The 24103-nt window shown below is 32.9% G+C and overlaps 1 protein-coding gene and 1 pseudogene across 3 annotated transcripts in view; one reads left to right on the top strand and one right to left on the bottom strand.

The window, feature by feature from the left end:
* The window catches only part of DAPK1 (death associated protein kinase 1), a 228293-nt gene that overhangs the window by 42428 nt on the left and 161762 nt on the right, over positions 1 to 24103 (top strand). The window lies entirely within an intron of this gene.
* LOC116419199 lies at positions 6372 to 7004 on the bottom strand (annotated as a pseudogene).

Here is a 24103-nt window from a genome sequence, read left to right as displayed (position 1 = left end):
TAATGGTAACAAATTTTCTTCTGTTTTTATTAGGAACATTAATTGCTCCTAATAACTTGCACTATTGTGTGTGTGTATGTATAGTTACACACTGTTTCCGAATAGATTGATCTTCATTTTTAAAGTAAATTGTTAAATTCAGTATTTAGAGCCTGTTGGGTTAATTATTTATTCCCTCTTATTGCTAGTACAGATATTTTCCTTCCTCAGTAAATTTGAAAAGAGAACGGTGTGGCCTTTTTGACAAGCTAGACATGTTGGATTTGTATGTATTTAGAAATGATTGGGGGACAGAGAATATAATTAAAAGTAAATCTCCATTGCTATGCTTTAACCAAAGGAAGATGCTTATAGGAAGCAACAGAAAGAAACTAAGAGAAGTTGAATTGACCTCACTCTTGACATCAGTTTGACTCAAAGCTGTTTTTCTAGGGCCTAAGGATTTTTGTCAAAATGAGAAGAATTGATCAAGTTCTCCTACTCATTAATTATTATATTTGGCAAACACCTATTGAAATAGTAATTCTGCATTAAATCATTTTCCTTCAAAGGAGAGAGAGCCTGAATACAGAATTTGTGCATCCAGATGAAATTTATTGAGAGGTTTTCTTTATAGTCCACAAAACACCTTAAGAGAACAGGTCTACAAATCTCTGAGTCGGCATCCATTGTGATTTATGTGTTGGACTGTGGGGGGGGCGGGGGGGGAGAATAAAGATAGCTTCTCAGTTTTGGCTTTTTGAACAGGAAAAATCTTGATCCTATTTGAGAAGAAAAAAATTATTTAAAGACAGTCTGCTACAACAGAAAAAGTGCTCCATTAAGAAAGATACCAGTTCTTCAAATGCTAATTAAGCCTGCTTCAGAAAAACTATCTCCTCCTGTACCAAAACTAAACAAGATTACAAACACAAATAAATTTGCTTATTCAAGGAAAACATTTGGATGACTGCCTTTTTTTTAGAATCAGGATTATATTTTAAGACTATTTCCCAAGCATTAAAATAAATGTTTATTTTGATTTTTTTTAAAGCCAAAATTGAGAATCTTGCCTTATCCCTGACTTTTGCTTCTTGGTATTTCCTTACTTCTCAGGGGCTCTAAGGTAGTGATTGTGGGAAAACAAGGCATTATCTCTTAACACCATTTTCAGATTTGTGCTTTGGAATCTTTGAATCTGATTCAGCCAAGGCTAACTTTGGACCTGTTCTCATCATCCAGTTATAAGCCTTCGTTCTTGTACATTTGATTGAACTCTGAGAAACAGTTACCTGTCAAGTAGTCATGAACTCAAAGAACAAAGGTTCCAAGATTTGTTCAAGGAATCGTGTACTGGATAATTGCTTAACCCACTGATTTCTTCTGCCACCTTTACTCCCCCTCCCACCTTGACCTCCAGTGTGGGCATAAAAGATAGGCTGCACACAGCAGAGATAATGAGGTGTTAAAATATTAACAAATTGTTAATGCTCTATTATCCCTTTACCTACTATGAACACCTTTCCTTTTTGAATCATAAGAGTCAATACTATATGCTGCTGAAAACTGACCACTCCCTTTAGATTAAAATAGTTAAGCTTCCCAATCATGAAGGCAGTTTAAGAGAAGCAGAGAACATCCTTGTAGAAGTACATAAGATATAAATTTAAACCTAAAACCTTGGTGTCCTTGTTAATGAATTGGTGGGGTATAATTTATTGAGAGAAACAATTTCCCTTCTGCATTTAACCCTAATATTTTTATGGTGAAAATATCATTATGAAACTAATTAACCAATCAAGACCTTTCACTTTGGTACAATAAGAAGTCTATTGAGATTGGTAGAATAGACTTAGTCACATGTGATAAGGTATATATCAAACTGACAAATTTAGTTTGGAACTAGAAATTTAAGCATCTGTTATAATAAAGACTCATACTTTGATGGAAACAGCCCAGAATCCTGATATCAAGAGTCTTTGGAATAGCAGCATTAGAAATTTATATGATTTTATCACTGGGACCACCTACTTTGGTCCTGGACCATAAGGACCTTGGGATCTTTCTATTTGATTTGCAGCTGAAATGTGAAATGTGGGACTTTGATACTTTTCCATTTGTATCCCCAATACTTAGCACATAGTGCTTTGCACATTTCTATGAATTTATTAATTCTGAATTAATTTTTATTTAGTTATTTGTGCTTATTTTTTAATGATTTGTCCATTTATTTATTGTCATTTACGTAGGGGGCCCATTATAGCTAAACCATTGAAAAGGAATTTTTGGTGAGGAGTGAAGTAAGAAAATCACCATGACCTATCTTCATCCTACCTTGCTGGAAGTTGAACTTTAGAAGGTTAGAGGTTTGGAGCTTTCTGTTAGCATTGTACTCCTAGTACTTTTGATATAGTATATGCATCAAGATCTGGTAACAAACTAGACTCACTGAAAAAAAAAAAAAAGGAACTTCAAGTCCATCAAGAAAACTGTTTCTTGACCAAGGAGAACCTTATGAGCACCCCACAAATTGGAACTGTGTCTTATCTCTGCCACATATTTTTCTCTAACCTTGAACCTGCTTTTTCCAATCTTGAAGCTGCTTTCTCCTGGACTCTATATTGAGATCTTGAGTCATAGAATTTGGGACAGGGTTTTTTCTAACAACTATTTTTTCTTTTTTATTATTTTTGCACTTACTAGTGTTTTATTTTTCCAATTCCATGTACAGATAGTTTTCAACATTCATTTTTATAAGATTTTGAGTTCCAAAATTTCCTCCCTTCTTCTTTTCTTTCTTTCCTCCTCAAGACAGCAAGCAATTTGATAAAGGTTATAAATGTTAAATGTATTTCCACATTAGTTATGAACAATGATTCTTTCTATATATTGCCTTAATAAAAACCCTAATCAGAAGCTAATTAGTTCTGGGTAGCTAGTGGCCATTAATTAATGATAATCAAGGAGGAGCACCTTGTTGGGGTCTGTGTCTGATGCACTGTAGCATCAGAAAGATATTCTCCAACCTTTCATGGCTACTCCTAAGACCCTGAAGGTATGGTACAGTTACCCCTTGTAGTCCTGACCTGACAGTGTAAGTGAAGTTTTGGAAAAGTATAGAGACATACCAGAGATGTCTGCCATAATAATTTATCAAAAATATACTAATGGAATATGTTTAGTTGAAATTCAAGGAATGATTCACCAAAGAATCACATTTTATTATGAATTCAGCAAAATGATAGCATTAAAGAATGATTTGAGTAATCTTTCATTTCCATTGTGGCCACTGGAAGACTATTAGAAGTCAACAAGATATCTTAAAAGGGAAAAGGAAATGTTTAATAATGTTACAGCTCTTGGCTCATGTAGTTAAGTGTTGATACTACTAAATAGCATACATTTAATATTTAGAAAATAACAATATGTGTCTCAGTATGTTTTACAATCTAAGTGAGAATGTTGGCTTGGAAGTTCATTCATTCATCAAGCTCTTATGTGCCTGGCACAGTGTGTGGTGTTAGGGATACAAAGGCAAAAACTAAATAGTCCTTGTCCTCGAAAAGAGCATTCTCCGAGGAAAATGAGACATGTATGCTGTTGAGTAGATATAAATATATAAAGTAAATGCAAAGTAATACAAAATGAGGTTTTCATAACTGGAAGCATCAGGGGAATTAAAGTTGCATATATGGAATGGTAATTGAGCCCATCCCTGAAAAAAGCTTGTGATTTCTTTAAAAAAAAAAAAAAAAAAAGCAGAAGTAGAAGAAGTGAATTCTTGGAAGAGAGGTAATCCTGTCTGTGCAAAGTTTGAATGATGAAATGTCTTTTGTAGGAAACAAGTAGACCAATCTAGCTCTAGAGCAGAAGGGAAACCTACTAAGAGACCACTGCAATAATCTAATTTGGAGGTGATAAAAGCCATAATCAAGGTGGTAGTAATGTGAGTAGAGACATATGAGAGATGTTTTAAATGGGGTAGCCCTAGAATTTAGCAACTGATTGGATATTGAAAATGAGAGAATGGGGGAACATAACTTTGGATCTTTGCAAATAAGTAGTTGAAGGATGTGTGACTGTTCTTCAGAGGTAGACAACTTAGGAATATAGGTGGGGTTAAGGGAAATATATTAAGTTTTGTTCTAAACATGTCAGATTTGAAATAACAATGAGATCTTTTTGGAAATGACCAATAGACAATTGATCATTTGGGGCTGGAGGTCAGGAGAGACAATAAACTTAATTTGATGTTTGATTGACCTATCAGTGATTTGGGGAGGAATGCCCAGCCTTAAAAAAAGCATTAGGAAATATTTAAACACAATCCAAATTAATTTTTTAAAATTCATTTTTTTAAATACAAAATTGCATAAACATGAGAAAGATCTATAATCAATCATCTGGCTTGAGCATTCATTCTACTTTTATAAATCTGTAACTTAACAGCTAAATCCTTTGCAATTGCCTAGAGTAGAATTATTATACAAAGTACTGTTTCTTAGAAATGATTTTACTCTTTTCAGCATAATTATCCACAGTTCGTGTGTGGTTATCATAGTTCTTAGCTACCTACAATAGTCTATAAATATTCATTAAGCAGCTCATATGCCAGCTAGGTGCTGAAAATACTTCATTAAATCAAACTCAAATGATTATTATCCTCTGTATTACCTCTATTCACAACTGACCTATCTAATATGTATTCCAAAGAGGCAAATTGAAATAAAACCAATTTGTGTCATGGATTTCTGTGAATAAAAACTATCATCAGAATATGTCCCAAGTTTAATATAGATTCAGCTGAATGTCTTAAGTATACAAGGCTGTACAGTGAGCTTCACAATTATGGTCCTAATTTGCTAGAAGATCATGAATCATCAAAAATACTAAATTTTATAGCATTTGCATTCTATATGCATATATATATAATATATCATTTTATATAATTACTTAGAAAAGCATACTAATACATTTTAGTATGGTTGATAACAACAAGGTCTAAATCTGAACCTTGACTAGCTAGGAAATTGAGTTTCCCAGAATATGTACATTTCCAAGTGATTCTAGTTAATTGAAGTTTTAAAAGATATTAACTCTTAAACAGAATAGTACTGCATCAACCTGATAATGTTTAATTCTCTTTCCTTAAGCATTATTTATACTTTGATTATTTTGAATCCTAGGTGATATTATTCCCGCAAAGAGTTAAATAGAAAAATTTTCTCATTTAACTTAATATAGTGTTCTTTTTTTAGAAAAATTTGTGGATCTCTGAATATAGGATACATTTGATAATTTTTGGTTTGGACTTAGTGTTTCAAAGACATAGGAATTTCATTTAAAACATATGTGTTGCTTAGGGTTTTGAAAGGTTAAGTAACTTATTTGTCCTTGTACACTGAGATAACATGTAAGACGAAGGATACAATCTGAGGCATTCCTAGTATTAGTGTTGTAATAAGGGTAATATGGTTTCTCCTCATCCATATCTGCTGTGGCAAAAGCATACTAATTGAGGAGGACTTATATAGGTTTTTAGCCAGGAAGACGTTTTTAAATCAGATTTTGCTGAGTCTTAGGACAGTGGGTTATCTGTGAAGTATGAAAGGCTCTGACTCTTTTTAAGTTGGCTTTCTTTATGCCCTAGGCAAATGAAGAGCCAAAACAATGACTTGAGTCTTAGTCCTCTGCATTTATCTAGCTTTCCCTGAGCAGAGGCCACCATGGATTTTTTTTAAAGCAAAATACTCTGTATTCTCTAAAAAATTTCCAATCATAGAAATTCTACAAAACAAGGAGAGGAAGGGAAGGCTGCAGTGTGGTGGGAGGGTAAGGAAAGTATTTCCTGGATTCTGGATTAGGAAAGAGTATGTTAAAAGTAGGATACAAGAGCCAACAGGGAGATCACATCTAGCCTTCTTGGAGTCCAGGGTGTCATAGTAGCTATCACAGTTCCCATGGAAGACCAAGAAAGGCAAGTGGAATCTTGAGAGTCCTGTTTCCTAGATGTTGCACTTGACAGGCTTAGAGTTCAGTCCAACAACCAAAGAAGATTCTAGCCATTTCCAGAAAAATAGTATAGATCTTTGTGGTGCCATTATCCAGGAAAAGAAGTTGGATCTCTTGGGTGGCCTCTCTGCAGCAACTTATCCAAGGATATCTGGAAGACTTTAATGTCATCAATAGCATCAATAAAGACAAGGAAGGGACATGGAATCGTCTTTTTAGCTCAATCATCCAAGAGGTTTTAGAAAAAAAGCCAAAAATCTCAAGACTGACAGGGATCACCTGCAGCTTCAACTTGAGGGGCAAGCAGGAGGAGGACCTTCCTTCTGTGAAGGAGTTTTTTGTTATGTTCCCCACCTTCCCCACCCCCCATCTTTCCAGATTCACACATAATACTTGGTTGGGTAATCTGAAGGACCTTGGGAGCTCCCTGGGGCAGGGGCAGAAGCAAAGTATACAGCTACATCATGGCTTGTGCTTCTTGAGCTGCCAGAGAGGCTAGTGTAGCAGAATAGACCCCCCACCTAGTAGAAAAACTGCAGCTAACGAGCCCACATATAGGTTGTGCCCCAGCTCTCTTTTCTGAGCATCAGCCCCTTGTAGAAGTCCTTAATGACCATGTGGGCAGTCCAGCACAGAAGATCAGAACTAGGACTGCCCTGATGAGGAAAATAATCTCAGAATCAGAACTAGTTAAGCTTTTAGTTCCTTGTCTTCTATACACCTGGTACATTTGTCCCAGCAAGGTAGATCAGCAGCTCCACCAGGACAGAAGCAGAGCAACAACAGTGAGGGCTTTAGCTGCTTGCAGTTCATGAGGCAGGGCCAGCAAGGAATCATACGTTTTGTACTGCATCTGACCAATTCTCTGGACCACAGAAGACATCCGGAGGCCTTCCCACATCGTCAAGGAAGGCTGTGATTTTCCACATGGGCATAGCACAGGACACTATCATTGCTATCCAGTCCAGTAATGAAAGAATAGTGCCCAGGATCTGGAGATCGGCAGAAGTCATGGATGGGTCTCAAGAGAAGACCTGACTAGGAGAGGAATGAGTGCAACCAGAGATCAGGATAGAGTATTGCAACCAGTGATGCAGGTAACTTAAAAAACATGAAAGCAGTATATAGGGTATCCCAATAGATTTATTGCAGTTTAATCTACTGCAACAGTGCAGATTTAAGATTTGAAAGCTTACATTTGCATTAAGGCTTTTAGGACACTCTATATTAAATGTCAGCCTTATTTTCCAGCCTTATTTCCTTCATGTACTCACTTTGTTTTAGCCAAGCAGAACTATTAGTGGTTCCCTGTCCTTTCCATGCCATCTTTTGCTTCTGGATGTTCATACAGGCTATCTTCCATTTCATATCTTTCCTTCAAAACCCAACTCAATTATCTTCCCTGATCCTCATCCCAAATTAAAGTTTTCTTCCACTCCTCACATTTTTTAGCAGCAAACTTTGACCACACTTGTGCATTTCATCAGTCATACTCTATATTTTATAATATGTGTATGGGTATGGGTTTTATCTCCCTTCCCAAGTATAATGTAAACTTTTTACTGAATCATTTAAACATTTTGTATCCCCAATATATAGTGCCTTGCATAACTTAGGTGCTTAGGAAATTATGAAAATAAATTTAAATATATTTTAAACACTTTATTGTTCTGATAGTTTTGTCATGGAAGCTTGAGGAAGTTTTGTTTAGGCATTGATTAGCATACTAGTTTACTATATACATGTGTTGCTTTCATATATAGTGTGAGCTTTCTGTTAAAATTCAAGTAGGGGAACCATTAACAAAACCTGAGAGTCTGGAGAAACATGAACATAAACATTTCCCTAGATGGTAATGTCTTGAAAAACCTCAACAACATCAAAGGAGGAAGTGTAACCTGTAGCAGATGAAGTTTCAAATACCTTGGGTCAGTTACCTAACAGTCAAGGAATCAAGATGAAGAACCAACTTCGAGTTTCTCTGCTGCCAATTATGTGTTTTTTTTTTCATCATTATCATCATAAGTTTCAAAGATAACCAAGATTGGTATCTAAGGTAACCAAGGTAGCCATATAAAACTTTCATGACCAAGCCATATTGACATTCAAAGCCAGCTTTGCTAGACTCTACACAACAGAAATAGTATGCCTCATGAGAGTAGGAGGAGAGTAGACACCAAGTAGTGTCTTGTTAAAAAAAAATCCTATGGTATACTATCTAAAAGAACAATAAATATGTGAAAGCCTCGCATAAGGGAAGTATCATAGCTATTAAATCTCTGGAAATAAAACAAATGTGGTCTCTGGCAGTTATTGACATTTTATTAAATCACTCCAGCAATCCCACAGCACAGTAGTCACCTGGATATAGAGCAGAGAGGGCTCATCCCTCTAGGAATGGGGTAGAGAAAGGGAGAAAATAGGGAGAAGAGAATATATATATTAAATATATACACAAATGTTTATAGTAAAAATGAATAACACACTTTCCACAATAGCATCATGAAGCCCATAAGCACTTGTAGAATGTAAGCATTTAGATTTGTTGATTATTAAAAATTAAAGGGGAAATAGATAAATCAGAAACAAAAAATAGAAATTATCAATTAAAAATCTATAAGGTGATTCTTTGAAAAGAATAACAATTGATAAAGCATTAGCCAATCTAATGTAAAAGATGTTTTAAAAAAATTAGAAGGGAAATAAACTTGTTGAATGGTTCATTCTTGATAGTATTGGCCAGCTCTACTGACTTAGAACAGCATCAATCATATATCAGCTGCTATAGTAGGAAAAAACCTGAATTGGGACTCAGAAAGATGAATTTTGAATCCTTGCCCTCCCACTTTGCCTTAGTTTCCCAATTTGTAAAATGGAATTAATATTTCTTTTATTACCTCACACCATTGGAAAGAGCACTGACTGTGAAGTCATATGATTTGGGTTCTCTTGCCTCTGATATTGGCTATTTGTGTGACTTTGGACCTGTCATTTACCTTAGATCTCAGTTTCCTTATCTGAAAAAAAAGATTGGTGTCTGAAGAGCCTTTTAGCTTTTATACATATAATTCTATGAAGAAAGTGTTTTATAAATCTTAAAGCTCTATAAAATTGTGATCGATTTTTACAGGACTTTGTATCACTTGAAGAAGTCCATACAGTTGACACTCATGTAATCCAGGATGAACCCATACTCTGATTTGATTGCAGCAGACAAATCTTTCTAAATTTTTGAGTGTGACAGTAGTTCCTTGATCTGATGTGGCACAGATCCCCAGTTCTGGATGCATGAAATGAACATTCCATCTCAATTAGATGTAGTAATTCTGGGACAATGTTTGGGATTGGAGTTGGGAATATGTGAAAACTATGGGATCCTCAGAAAGTGATGGCCTTGGACTACGTAAGGGGATGTATATTATATGAGGTAGTATAGAATTGGCTGGAAACTCTAATACAGAGGATCCCTTTGATGAGGAAGTGTGTGTTCTCTATGTTGTCACACTAGGAAATAGCCTAGGTCAGCCCAAGCTAGTTTTGGTTCTGTCTTAATTAGTTTCCCAATAGTGTTTAGGAGGGGTGTATATATGTATACATTATATGTATATTTTCTTTATTTTTAGTTTTTTCACTCAATAATTTTGGTAGCAGTAGAATTAAAGAGAGAGATGTATGCATTGGAAGTGGTAGGAGAGGGTAGAAAAAGTATAATGTGGCATATGGGTGAATTCATTGCTGGTAGAAAGAGAGAGAAATATACCTTTGGTTTGTCTCTGGTAAGTTGAAACACATATTAGGAATTAAATGAGGCTAGACAGTGCTACTTCCAAATTTTAAAATTCATTTAAAATGCAAAAATATACAAGTAAAAATTAGGTTTATAAGATCATAAGGTATGTAGAATTTGATTTTTCAGTCCAATTGCATATATCTATACAAAGGCATTGACCCAGTGTGTTATATTCAAATTTTTAAAATCCAATATGCTATTAGAATTCTGTTAAATAAATCTAAGGAGCAATAAATATAAAAGAAAATAAATCATTGTAGTGTTAGATCAGTTATTTTACATGCTCTTATTGTTATCCTGGAGTATGGAGTTTGTTTAACCCCTTCATTTTTAAAAGGTTCAAGGTAATAAAAAAAAATCATTCATTAAAATAATTATCTCAACTGAAAGCAGCAGTGACAACCATAAAAATCAGGCATTAAAAACAAATGAAGAAAAGAGCTCATCTTCCAAAGAATCTAATTTAACAAGAAATATTTGGAACTGATCTAAAATTTTAGGGTGACGAGATTGAAGGGAGCTACATTTTTTATCCCACCAAAATAAAAGTTGTTTTAAAAGGACAAAGAAATTTAAAAAAAAGAAAACTCTAAATGAGCAAATCAAAGAAGAATATCAATAAAACTTAAATAAATTCTAAAACAGCCAAATCAGGTTAAAATATCTGAAGCAATGCAACTAGAAAAAGAAACTGTATAAGACATCTCAAGAGAGATCTCATGTGGATAAATAACCCATTGGAAGAAAATTGGAAAGAATCGGCAATGCTAAGAAAATTGTAAGACCAAATCAAGAGCCTAAAAGCAGGAAAAAATCAGGTGAGGAAATTAAATGAGGTTTTGAGACATAAGAGAAAAAAGAATGAAAGGAATTAATAAAGAAGATAGCCAATATAGAGAGAACTCAATCTAAACCTCAGAAAAATCCATAGCAAACAATAGCTTTGTCATGAGAGTAAATGGTGAATATATAGTGGAGAGAATATTGTGCACTATATTCTGATTGACAAGGGAAGAGAAATACTAGTTAGGAAAACTGACTGTTAAGTTCAAGAAAAGAGAGCAAGCCTAAATAGGTAAATTTTAAAAATGAGAAATGTAAGATTACAAGGGCCAAATACTTTAAGAAATTTGTCTGAGATTTTTGGAGTGGAATTATTCTATGCCACATATGGGATCACCAAAGTCTTAGGTTAATTCTAAACTCCCAACCTTAATCATTCAGCACCTGTGGGATACTGTATTTTAGAACCTGAAAGAATAGATCATCTAGCATTCATTTATTAAATATCTGCTATAATCCAAACATTTTGCTAAACACTTGAGATAGAAAGGCAAAAATGAAAACAGTCCTCAAAGAGGTTACATTCTGCTGGGGAGGAATAATGTGTAAGAAAACTAGAAAGACTATTTTTCTCCCATTAATATTTATCCTCTACACTAGCAGTGTCAAACTCAAATAGAAATGGATCTCTGCAGGTCAGAGAAAACCACAAATCAGCATTATCTATATTGTCCTGTACTTTTATTTTGTTAAACATTCTCAATTATCTTTTAATTTCCTTTAAGCTCAGGAGTTTTGCAAGTTCTAATTTTAACACCTCAAATATAATCAATCAAATATAACTATCAATTTTTTTCCAAAAAAAAGTTTTTGCCAACTTTTTTCCCAAAATGTAATTCTGACCATATTGTCCATCTATTCAGTAAATTCCAGTAGCTCCCTTATAACTTTTGGGATGTGCAAACTCCTCCATCATTTAAAACTCTTCCTAATATGAAAACAAGTATGTATAAACAAGATATATATACAGGAAAAAAATAAGAGTAATCTCAGAGAAAAGATATTGACTTATGTTTAAAGGAGCACCAACTACTTTATAAAGCATTTTGGGAAATGTAGAAAGACATATAATCTTTAGATCCAGAAGTGTGTATTCCCCTCGATTCCAATTATTTATATATGTGTGTGTATGTGTATATATATATATATATATATATATATATATATATATATATATTTAAAGGAAGGAAAAGTCATGGAAAAGAACACAGAAGAAAAACATCTTAATTCCTTGTGTAATTTAATTCTGTCTCATTAAAGACTAGGGAGGCTGGATAGGATTTTGTACTTTGGTTTGTATATTTGCTTTATTTACAGTAAGTTCGTCATTAAAATTAAACTTTTTTAAGAAAATTGTTTTTACAAGGTATAAACATTTATCAATTAAATAAGCCAAGATTATCAACCCTAGAAGCGTCATTGTGAATCTTAATTATAGAAACTTGAGGAGACCACACAGGAAAGCCTAGTCTGGCCACTCCTGACCTTTTTCATATCTGATTAATATAAAATTACAAAGGGATTTTCATTTTCAATACTTATATTTATAAGAATGATTATAAGTGAGAAGTTGGCTGGATTTTTAAGGACTGGGATGCCTATGTAAGTTCCCTCTTTTGAATTTAGGAAACTTCCTTATTCCCAATATTTGTAGTACAAGAAGGCACAGTTCCTTATTCCTTACCACATTCTTCCCCACATCCTCATGTCTCATATTTCACATCACATATTCTTAGGCAAAATTTAAATTAGGCAATAACATTTTTGCTAACTTTTTAAAAGATTTGCTTCTTAAATTTCTTTCCTTCTTTACTAATATACTCTAATGCCTAGTGGCAGTACCTAGGGGTATATTTCCCCCCAAATTAGCCTCCAAACATCTTGATACCTATTAAGTGTAAATATGCACTCACGTAGTTGCACACTAATGAAAAAATTCTGTTTAACTTGGGAGCATATAAATTCCTTATCAAAATGACTAAACATTGTAAGGGAAAATTACCAGGTGGAGAAATGGAATGACTCAGAAATTCAAGCTGCTGTTATGGACAGTTTAACCATTGAAAAGCCAAACAATACATACATACATATGCTTCAAAATAAATTAATAAGTTAAATAAATTGTAGAGAGAAGAAGAAAGCAAGAGACAATAAGAACATCATAGTTAGTATTCATCACTGAGTTATCATTCACCTTACACCCATCAAATTGGCAAAGACAACTAAAGATGGAAATAGTGTTGGAAGGGCTATGAGAAGAGGATATAGTGTGATGATGTTTGAGTGAAGAGCATCGTTATTCACAACAACAAAAACAAGGAAAGAGAAATACTAATTAGGGAAATTAGGCTTGGATCTTTATTTTTTAAAGCACAATTATAATAAAATCAGTTTTCTGAAACTTATATGGGCAAGCTTTAAAAAAAATTTAAATTGGAACATGATGTATTCCAATTTCAATGTTGAGGAAATGGCTGTGATCCTTGATTAATTTAGCTTTGGTTCTCCTGCTTCCATCTCCTTGTTCCTCCTAATAGGTCAGCTATAGTAAGATAAAAAGTAGAGTGAGTTCTCACAGGAGTATGGACATGACACCTCTACCCTAACAGCAGCAGAGTAGTAGTTATAACAGAAGGTTACTTCGTCCACTGAAAAAGGGACAAAGATCACAAGAGGCAACCTGTTCCTCTTCTGGATGTAATTTCTTGCTTAAGAAAGAAAAAAAAAAAATGTTTTCTTCTGGCTATCTGAATTTAACCTCTTTTCTGAGGAACTTTACAAGTTGGGTAATTCAAAAATGCTTAGAGTTTTGTTTGGTTTTGTAAATTGTTATGTAGTGCTGAAAGGAACCTCAGAGATCTAATAGTCTAGCCCTCTTAATTTACAAATGAGGAAATTGAGGCCCAGAAAAATTATGCCATTATTGGCTGATATAAATTTTGAAACTAAGTCCTCTTCCTCCAAATCCAATGGATACACTTTCCAAAATATCAAGGTAATTAGCAAAAAGATTTTGCCATTGTTGTTGTGATATAGACTTATTTCCAAGAAGGACGGTTTATAAAGTTTTTTTAAGTAAGTTTTATGGATGTCATTACAGTCATTTCCAGATACAGTTTCTCCACCCCCAAACTACGTCTAGAGTTAAACCCTCCTTCATAAATAAATAAAATGTTAAGCAAACAATAACTTCAGTAACAAGGTCTGACAATATATACAAAATTCTGTATACAAGCCTTCTCTGTCAAAGAAGGGAATGTACTTTCATTATCAGCTCTCTAGAACATTGTTTATTTTTCACTTACTTAGAATTTTGCTTTTCTTTCAGTGATCTTTTCATTTACATTGTTGTAATCATTGTGTACGAAATATCATAATATTAAAGTAACATCTATCATTTTGTCCAGTCAATTGTATTCCTTTTGGTAACAGTAATTTTAATAGTCTAATGTTTCCACATCTTCCTCTCACTTCCCACAGCATATTTTTATTTTTCTTAATTAGTAAAACCAGAGCCTCAAATACCAGCATCTTAACTTGCATTAGCAGACTAGAAATCAGACTGTTTGATCTTGTTCCTCGAAGGCAATTATGCTTTTAAGTGTCTGTCCCTGAATTTTACAGAGACTGTTTCTTATCTCTGTTATGTATTTCCTAGTCTTTTAATACTCACACTCCTTGAAACATCACAGAAAAGTATTGAAGTGACTAGAAAGGATTAGCTGCTGAGTTTTATCTAGTACCATGACCACTCTTTTGTACAACATACCAGATCATGAGTTCAACCAAAAAGAAAAATTACATTTTTTAAAAGTTAAAAAGTGAAGGATCATTCCAGTGACTTCAAATATGTTATTAAATAAATCTTTGCAAATATTAATATTTTCATAACAACTCTGGGAGCTAAGTGCTGTTATTATCCCCATTTTATAGATGAGAAAACTCAACTGCTTGATGGTATTTAATACAAACACAAATATTATAGGCATTATTGTTGTAAATCCTATATGTATTGCTCACTTATAAACTTTTGAGGAGTATAAGTATTTTCATAGAAGGCAAAGCTGATCCTTGATCCCTCCTTTTTAAAAAAAAAAATTAAAGCAGAAACATTGCTGTTATTATAGTAGAAAGAATCTGTGCTGAAATTAATAGCAAGCTTCATTCTCTGAATCTTAATCATTAAGTAAATGAACAGATCAGGGATTTTAAGGTCCCTAGTATACCTAAGCTGTGAGGTCACAAACCAGACTTAACCCTATTTGGTCTCATGAGACTTTCACTCAGTGTGCTGAAATGTCACAAAGTTTAAAGCTCCCTAGAGCTAGATTCTTAATAGATCAGCAAAATAAGTCACATGGGAGGTGAAACTATTGCTTTAGCATTTGTTTTCTTCATTCCAGATGAGTGCTGAAAGTAAAGGGACAGTCCCATGGAGTATAATATTTAAAGAAGAATCATGAGTGATATCATTCATTCATTCTTTATCCAACAAATAAATGCTTACTAAGTGATAGGTATGGTATTAGACAAAGTAAGAGATGAAATAGCAACAATCTTTATTAAACTCCTACTGTTTGCAGTATACTGTGCAGGATCCTGGTAAAGATACAAATTTAAACTCAAATTCATTCTTTCATAATCTTTTGAAATCATTTTTAATGGCTTTGGAGGCCATAATTGAGTAGGGAGATAACACACTGAAACAGATAACTGTGTTATACAATATTATGGGATAAATTTATTAGAGAATTATAAAATAAAATGTTTGTTCTTAAATTTAGTGAAGCTCATGTAAAAATCATTGCCAGAGTCCTTGTCTATCCTTGTCTATAATGATCTTATAGTGTAGAAAATAGGATAAGTATAGATATTAGTGTGAAAGAAGTCATAAAATATAATAAGTCCTGTACAAGAGAAATAAATTATTTTAATATAAGGAAAGATTATAGCTAGTCGGGGAAACAAACAAGGTTTATGGAAAGGATAGCATCTGAGAAAGACCTTGAAAATTGGCAGGATTTAATAGGTAGGTAGTAGAGGTGGGTAGAAGATATTCCTTTCCCCAGTCAGGATTTTCCAGTATTTATTTTGGAGCGACATTCCCAAAAGACCTTCCTTCTTTTTGTGTGGTGGTAAATAGCAATCTGGACTGATCTGCCAGTGGACCATAAGCTTTGGGATTCCCTTCCAAGCTGTCCTAGTGACAGACTGTGCCTGCTGTCCAAGAACCAGGATTATTTTGGAAGATAGGTTGCTAGTTGATTAATCCTTTGAACATAGATAAAATTGATAAAAATACAAAATGTCTTGTACAGTTCAATCCTACTACCATAAATAGTAACAAAATGGGATAAAAAGAGAGAAATGACCTAAGAATCACAGGTATTAGTTTGTGTATGAATACTTAACTTAATTGTTGGTTAAATGTATATTTGTCCAGTGATAAACTTGGAGATATACTTCTGTGGAAACTAAATCATATCCATATTAGCATTTTCTCTATAAATTAAACCTCAAGACATAAAGGAGTGAATAAATTAGAGTTGTTGGCTTCCTCTTATGTGCAAAAACATTAAGACATTATGAGATACTTGGGTACTTCACCTTGCAGTAGTCACACTGAGCTTATAGGCAGGAAGGAACCTATATAGATTATGGCAGTTTTTACTCCAGAGTCCATTATAGGATATAAAGAAATTTTATAGATAACCCCACAAAATCTTCCAAAATAAGCTATGTTTTACTTTGATGTAGTGTGAAACTTCATTTTGATGATAACTATGAGGGAGGATGATGAAAATGCTAGAAAATATAGTAGGGGATCAAAAAATGAAGATGATAATAGGCTTTTAGATTTTTCAACTTCCTCATGACATTACATCATGAATGTTTTTTCAAGACAAGAGTCAGAAGGTCCTGGACATGATATGTAGTCAAACAATATTACACATAAAGAAATTGTATCCAAAAAGCTAAAAAATAATTGGTTGCTGATTTGGGTGCAATTTCAGAATTTCCTGTCTATGTACAGTAAGAGGAAAGAGCAAATTAAAAGAAGGGATAAATATGAGGAATATCATTCAATTTAAATACAACCCCTCTTCACTGATTTGTTCGAGCAAACTTATCTTCTGAAAAATGTAAAGTTCACAAAAATTAAGATATTGATGCTGAAACCATCTCTCTAAAGAGTCTAAGTAATACATGATAGTGCCCACAATAAAGAGGCCAAAGAACCCAGAACTCAACTCAACCATCAAACACTTGCTTTCCTTGCTAAGTAGAGAGTCATGGCAGTCAGGGATAACCAAAGTTGAGAATATAAAAATCATTTGTAAAATATTACAGAGAATGAAGAGTACATATGATTACAAGAAATATCATTACAAAACATCAAGAAGTAAGAAGGAGAAAACAGATTTATAGATATGTAAGCCTAAGATCTAACTTAGATCACCATCAAGTTAATACCTTCAGGTTCAAGATACTTTTAAGAGAAAGCATGATATACTAGAAGAAGCATGTGAGTTAGTTTGTGTTCAGATTCTAGCTCTATCATTTACCATAGCATCACTGAATCATGATTCTCACTTTTCATTTCCATTTGCCAGTTTTACAAGACTTGTTGTAATTGGGCTAGTAAATTTCCATTTTCCTCTGGTGTTAATCACATTTCCTTGCAAGTTAATCAGAAGGTTACAATTTAAAATTTTAAATCAGTGATTTCAAAACTCACTGAAATTTTTCATTTGAAATATTTTTAAACAGGTTATAGAATTGTCATGCTAAGCTTTTAACTGTGCAGAGATAAAAATTTTAAAGGTCACAAGTGATCATTTTGATAATAAAAGCTCAATTTTTAAATGTCTTACTAATCATGATGATGTCATATTTGTAACTAACGTATCAAAGTACAGTCAACACTAGAAAGAAATTCATTTTTAAAGATAGTGAATATAGATCTTTACTTCAAAGGAACTTGATATTTTCAAGCTCAGGAGTAGGGGAGAGGTGTCAGATGACATTAGATCATCATTATTTTGACTATAATAAGACTTATACTAGGAGTAGAGGAAATGCTTTCTCTTTTTTTTTTTGCTCATTTATGCTTATATAATATTATTTTCAATTTGCTGTTTCTTTGTATGACATCTCCATATTGTGAGGTTTAATATAGATAAAATAATCTGTAAATCCACTCAACCCAGCACACAAAAATTGCAATATCTTGCAGGACTTTGAAATCTAATAACAACAAAAATGAAAATGTCATTGTTATCTCCATATTTTGAATTACCCCTCTTCCTTAAAGATATGTGACATAATGACAATTGATCCAGGGGATAAAGGGAGAGCATCAGAGTCAGTCCACTTTTAAATATTAGTAAAACTTTAATTCTTTTTTTAAAAAAATAAATATAAAGAAAAGTTCTAACAGTTTCTTCTTATACTTCAGTACTTCTTCCCTTCCCCTGGGTTTCATACACTCCATTTTGTAAACAACTGTCTTAGTGGGCTTATAGAGATTTATATCAAATATATCTTTAGGCCATAAATATCTTCCTTTCAGTAATACTGTACATTCAGTTTATATATATACACTCCAAGTACTTTGTCAAAAATTTCTTTGACATATGATCCTCTAAAGATGAGTAGAAGGAATCTGGTCAGATCCAGGAAATAAGTTCTCCTCTGGTGAAATACTATAATTGTTCTATCTGCTGCAACTCTCAAAGGTCTAAAGATAAAGAATTGTGTTGAATTAGTTTTCTCTGACCCCAAATATAGGACTCTTTCTAGTCTAGCAACCCCATTTTATGGATGAGGAAGCAAACTCAGAGTGGGTTGACTCACTTAAAGTTTTGTAGCAAGTTAAAGGAATGGGAAGGAGAATCAAGGTTTTCTAACTCTTGATATACTACTACTTAGTGTACAACTTTTCTCCTATTTATCTCATCACTAAATTGTTTCTGTTCTACTTTATTCTTGTATTTGCTGGTGATGTATCATTCATCAAAAAAGTTAGGACTTGAAAGAGACAGGAGTTAGTAAAAATTAATTTGGAAAGATATTTTATGACTTACAACAGGAATGTCCTAGTATATAAATATTAAAAGAAACAAAACTCTATGTCATTGAGAGCAGTGGGTATAACATAGAAGAAGAATAATGGTGGACATACCCAGCAATTCTTAAGACAGTAAAAAGAGTTGGAAATAATTCTTTTGGCATCAGATGGCTAATATATACAGTATATTACAGAGACACTGTGCTCATACATATGTGCTATAAACAATATTATCTAGAAGCTATGTTGCAAAAAAAGGTTAATATGATGATTATTATCATACTGGATGGCATAGAACATGCAACTAGAATGTGAATGGTATATCTGCATTGTGCATCTTCAGATCTCTACTGCCTGCAAAATACAGTTCAAACTTTCTGCATGATGCTCAAGGTCCTTCACAAAACAGAATCACCTTGCCTTTCAGCCTCTTATTATTCTCCTGCACAAATCTCATTCATTTGTTTTATGGGTAAAGGGAAACTGAAGGATCAGAGAGGTTAAAGAAGTTGTCCAAGTTTGCACTACCAGTAACCAAACTTTGCTCAAACACACTCTCTTACTATCATTTCCTTTTTTTCAGCATTTCTTAATTCTATAATGCCTTTCTATAAAATGGCTCTTAAGAAAGTGGTTACCCCAAGACCAGAATGCTAGATGCTATTTCTTTCTATTAATAAGTCAGTAGAATTTACTTAAAAAGAGTTATGTGTTTCCACGGGACAGAGAATTCTTTGCTATTTAGTTAAGTTAAAATCCTTATCCTGGTGGTTACCTTGCCCCTCTCTCGGCATGGGGACCATCTTTAATATCCTAATCTTTACCTCATATGTATGAATTGAGTTGTAGGCTTCTGTCTCAATTGACTACCTGTGATAAATCATTACAAGAAACAAAAATTTAATTTCTTCTCATTTCTCACTCCTTTTTTATATAATGCAATTGCATAGACTACAGCAACAAATGTTTCCTTAGTAACCCTCAGAACAAGCAAAATTTTTAAAACCACTAATATCATATCTTCTTTGCGGAATATAAACATTTTTATTTTATCTTTTTATGCTATAAACTTGGTCACCTCTCTTAAGAGTCTTTTGTTTAGTGAAATTTTAATTAAAATTCTGTGCTCTGAATTTGTCAGGAATTGCTTTTGCAATTGCATTCAAATTTAGCCTGTGATACTTAGTAGGTATGACCTTAGGGGACATCTCTGAGCTTCAGTTTCCTCATCTGAAAAATGGGAATAATGTCTATAAAATTTTAATTATAGAATTGTTGTAGGAATTGAATTGTATAGCACTTTGAAAACTTAAAATCATCATAAGAAATCTAATGATTGTTGTTATTTAATAGAAGAGTTTCAGATTCCTCCATTCTGCTGATATTATCTTTTTCCATAGAGAAGTTCTGCTTGTATATATGTACATATCATTTTTGGTATGCAAAAACTTTATTTGTGTTTTGAAATATTACAGCCCATTCTTTTCTTTCATTTCTCATGGTTGATAGACTGTGTGATTCATGTTGTTTTTCCACTACATGTAAAGTATCTCTTCCTAATTATTTGCGATATTGTTTCTTTAAGGTTGAAGTCTTAGTATTCAGTGACTATATTTCTATATTAGTTAAACTTGGAGTTCTTTGAGCTTGTGTCCTATGAATTCTCTTGCCTCATATTTTCTTTCTATTTCCAATACTGCCAGAACATTTTTTTCTACAACTTTCTAAAGTGTAGTATTCAGATACTATGTTTCACCATATCCAAAGTCATGAAGAGGGAAACCTGAAATTCTCATATTTCACTGAATTTTGCTTCTAAGTCTGTTACTTTAATAGTTAACATAAATATTTATCCAGATTGGATTATTGATTATAGATTTAGAGTAGGAAAAAGCTAAGAGGTCATCTAATTCAGCTTTAAAAGAACATGGCCTTCTACTGCATCCAGGACCATCTCCAGTCCTCCTGATCTATATCTTTTCACTAAATCCAGATGGTTCTGAAAGTGCGACTGGTGAACTTGGACAGCCCTCTCTCACTTAAATTCAATTTTCTTGCATATCATTGTACCACCCTGCTCTTATGGTCCTCTTCAAAAATGAAGGAAAAACAACACAGCAAATGATGAAAACTGAAGTACCAAAGAGGTTGAGTGAGTTTCCTAAGGTTGCATTGACAGCAAATTTTATATTTGCTTTCATAACTAGAATTTTTATAGGTAGCTCTTATAGCTAGGATTAGGAATTGTAAGTTTTTTCTGACTTTTCTGACTCTAATATCTATAATCTGCTTAGTAAGGGATAGGGTTTTTTGGTTTGGTTGGTTTGCATTTTTGGATTTTTGAGTTTTGAAATTGGCAATCTTTTTCACAACCATTTCCTTTTTTTAAATTCTCCTATAAGAACTCTAATTTTTATTGTTATTTTGATCTTTCTGTTTGTTTGTTTTAGCTCTTTTGTTGAAGTTTAAAACCAATATAGTTATTCACATCATTGTTTTGTTATCATTTTTGAGGGGTCAAGTTATTACTGTAGAATTACCCCTTCAAGGAGTTTGCCTCATTTTAATCTGTAATATTTATTTTAATGATGCCTTTCTTTTGTTTTCAATCTCATTTTTAAATTTTTCTACAAGTCTTCACTTCTGACATTATTTCCTTGCCCCTATTTTTTGTTATTTTGTTATTCTTTTGTTTTATTTGGCATATTTCTTGATGTTTTGAAATGTTAAAGAAGCTGGTTTGGACATGGCCTCTCACTTAACCATTTTGCTTAAGATCCCTGGTTTGGGCAATGTATTCTTTAAATAAAGGATGTATTGTAGGATTACTACCTGCTCTAGAGAAGAAGCCAACTTGTGCCAATGATTAGGGTAAAATATGTTATTTGAGGAAAAAGTGGTGCCTGAAGAATAAAGGAAATGGTTCAAACTAATTTGAAAGGATAAACAGAATGCTGTTCCAAGCCACAAAGTTTACTGAGGTAAACTAACGCAAAGACTTAGGAAGGAATTATGAAATGGAAACCAAAATGTTAGGGAATAGAGAAGTGAGGGAAAGGTGACAGTGGAAAATACCACAATAGGGTTGGCATAATTTGTTTTGTTTTGTTTTTTAATTTTGGATGGAATTCTTTCCCAATATTTTTAGTTCACACAATATTCCTTTATGATCCAGTTCCCTACAAGTAATACTGACAAGTAATAATAGATTAGAATAGTGAAGATGTAGAAACCATATCCTTAGCAGAGTTCAAGAAACTAGTTATGCTTAAGCTGAAAAACAAAAGGCTTCAAATATGTAATGAGCTATTATATCACAAATGGAGTAGACTTTGTATCTGTATGGGGAGAAAACAGCAGAAATAAATTGAAGCTGATTACACTATCTGTATTTGCATTCCAACCTGACTAATCTACTTGCTGTTTTCCTTATTCTGGGTTTATATTCCATCTGTATGCCTTTGTGTCACTTGTTCTCCATATCTGGGATATTCTCTAGGCTTCCTTCAAACTTTATGTGCCATCTCCTATAGGATGTTTTACATAATTTCTCCAGTTCTTGGTGTTCATTACCTCCTCAATTGTATGTGAATACTATAATTCTTACATCGGTTTTATACATTAAAGTTCACATAATTTATAAATAATATAAAAATATATTTTATATTTTGTCATATTATATATATATAAGATATATATATATATATATATATATATATACACTTATGTGTACATATTATATTCCCTCAATAGAGTGTAAACTTCTTGAGGGCAGAGACTGATCTTGTTCTCTTCATACTACCATTACCTAGCATAGTATCTACCTTGTAGTAGATGCTTAAATAAATACTTTTTAATAGAAATGTCAGAACTATCTAATAAAGAGGTAGATTACCTGAAGAAGTAATAAATTAATTAACGTTTCATACATTCAAGATGAGGGACTTATGTTAGACATATTTTAGAGAGGTTTCTTGGTTTGGGGTGGGATGTTGAACTAAATGCTTGTAAGGCCCTTTCCATCTCAAAATCTAGAGAATCATCTAGTAAAACTTAATGAGTTAGTAAGATATACTTAAGCCAGTGATCTCTAAACTTTTTTGATTATTCATTTATATCAATGAAAAATATTAAGCACATCTTGAACAAAACATATATACTTGTAAATTTTATATATAGTATATATGTGTATATATATATATATATATATATATATATATATATATATATAACTTGTCAACAAATTAGGTATATTGTGAGTTACACAAAAATAGATATTTTAAAAGCATGAAATAAAGAAGAAATAATGTTTTCAAAATATTTATTTTGTTAGTGGTTCACAACCCTTTTTGTTCTCATTAAATTAATAATACATCAATATGATTGAATATAATTATTTTTACATATTATTTCAGTACCTATTTGGTAGAGGTAGAGATGAAAATAATTATTTTCATCTCCAGAAGATTAGCTTTGAACACCTTCTCAAGTATGATGGTATTATACTATTATTAGCCAATAGCTTGAGGCTCTTTAAAAAAAATTCTTATTTATACATTTATTTATTTTAATAATTTTATCTAAAGTTTTGAGTTACAAATTCTATTCCTTCCTCCCTTCCCTCTTCCCTCCTTGAGATTGTAAGCAATCAGACATAGGAGATACATGTGTAATTATGTATAACATTTCCACATTAGTCATTTTGTACAAGAAGACTTGAACAAATGGGAAAAAAAAGAAAATGAAAAGTAGCATGCTTCAGTTTGTATTTAGATAATATTAGTTCTTTCTCTGGAGGCAGATAGCATGCTTCATCATTCGTCCTTTGAGATTATCTTGGATCATTGTATTGCTAAGAAGAGCTAAGTTATTTCGCAGTTTTTCATTGAATAGTATTACTATTAGTGTGTACAACGGTCTCCTAGTTCTGTTCGCTTTTTATCAGTCTATGTAAGTCTTTCCAGTTTTTTTTTTAATTATCACGCTTTTCATTTCTTATAGCACAATAATATCTCATTACAATCATATACCACAAATTCTGCATGCATTTTAACCTTTTCTTGGTATATGATGTGAAATGATTTGTACCTACTTTTTGGAGGCAAATAAGAGGATCAGAGGAGATAGTATTTGTAAAGTGCTTTACATATAGTAGGTGTTTAATAAATGCTTGTTACCTTCTTTGTTTTCTTTCTCTCTCTTGTGCATTGCCATATATTCTCATAAACACTAGCATCATGCCAGTAGAAAGCACACATGATTTGTTAATGGAGAACAAAGATTTCAGGCCTGGTTCTGCTAGCAAGTATTTATATGACTTTGAGGCAATCATTTATCCACTCTGGATCTTAGTTCATTCATCTGTAAATTGTCTCTGAATGCTCCTTTCCCTTTAAATCTGTGTTACT

The sequence above is a fragment of the Sarcophilus harrisii genome, chromosome 1 (genome assembly GCF_902635505.1).
Source record: "Sarcophilus harrisii chromosome 1, mSarHar1.11, whole genome shotgun sequence".
NCBI lineage: Eukaryota > Metazoa > Chordata > Mammalia > Dasyuromorphia > Dasyuridae > Sarcophilus > Sarcophilus harrisii.
Note: the sequence above shows the minus strand (reverse complement) of the source record. Positions and strands in the feature narration are given on the sequence as shown.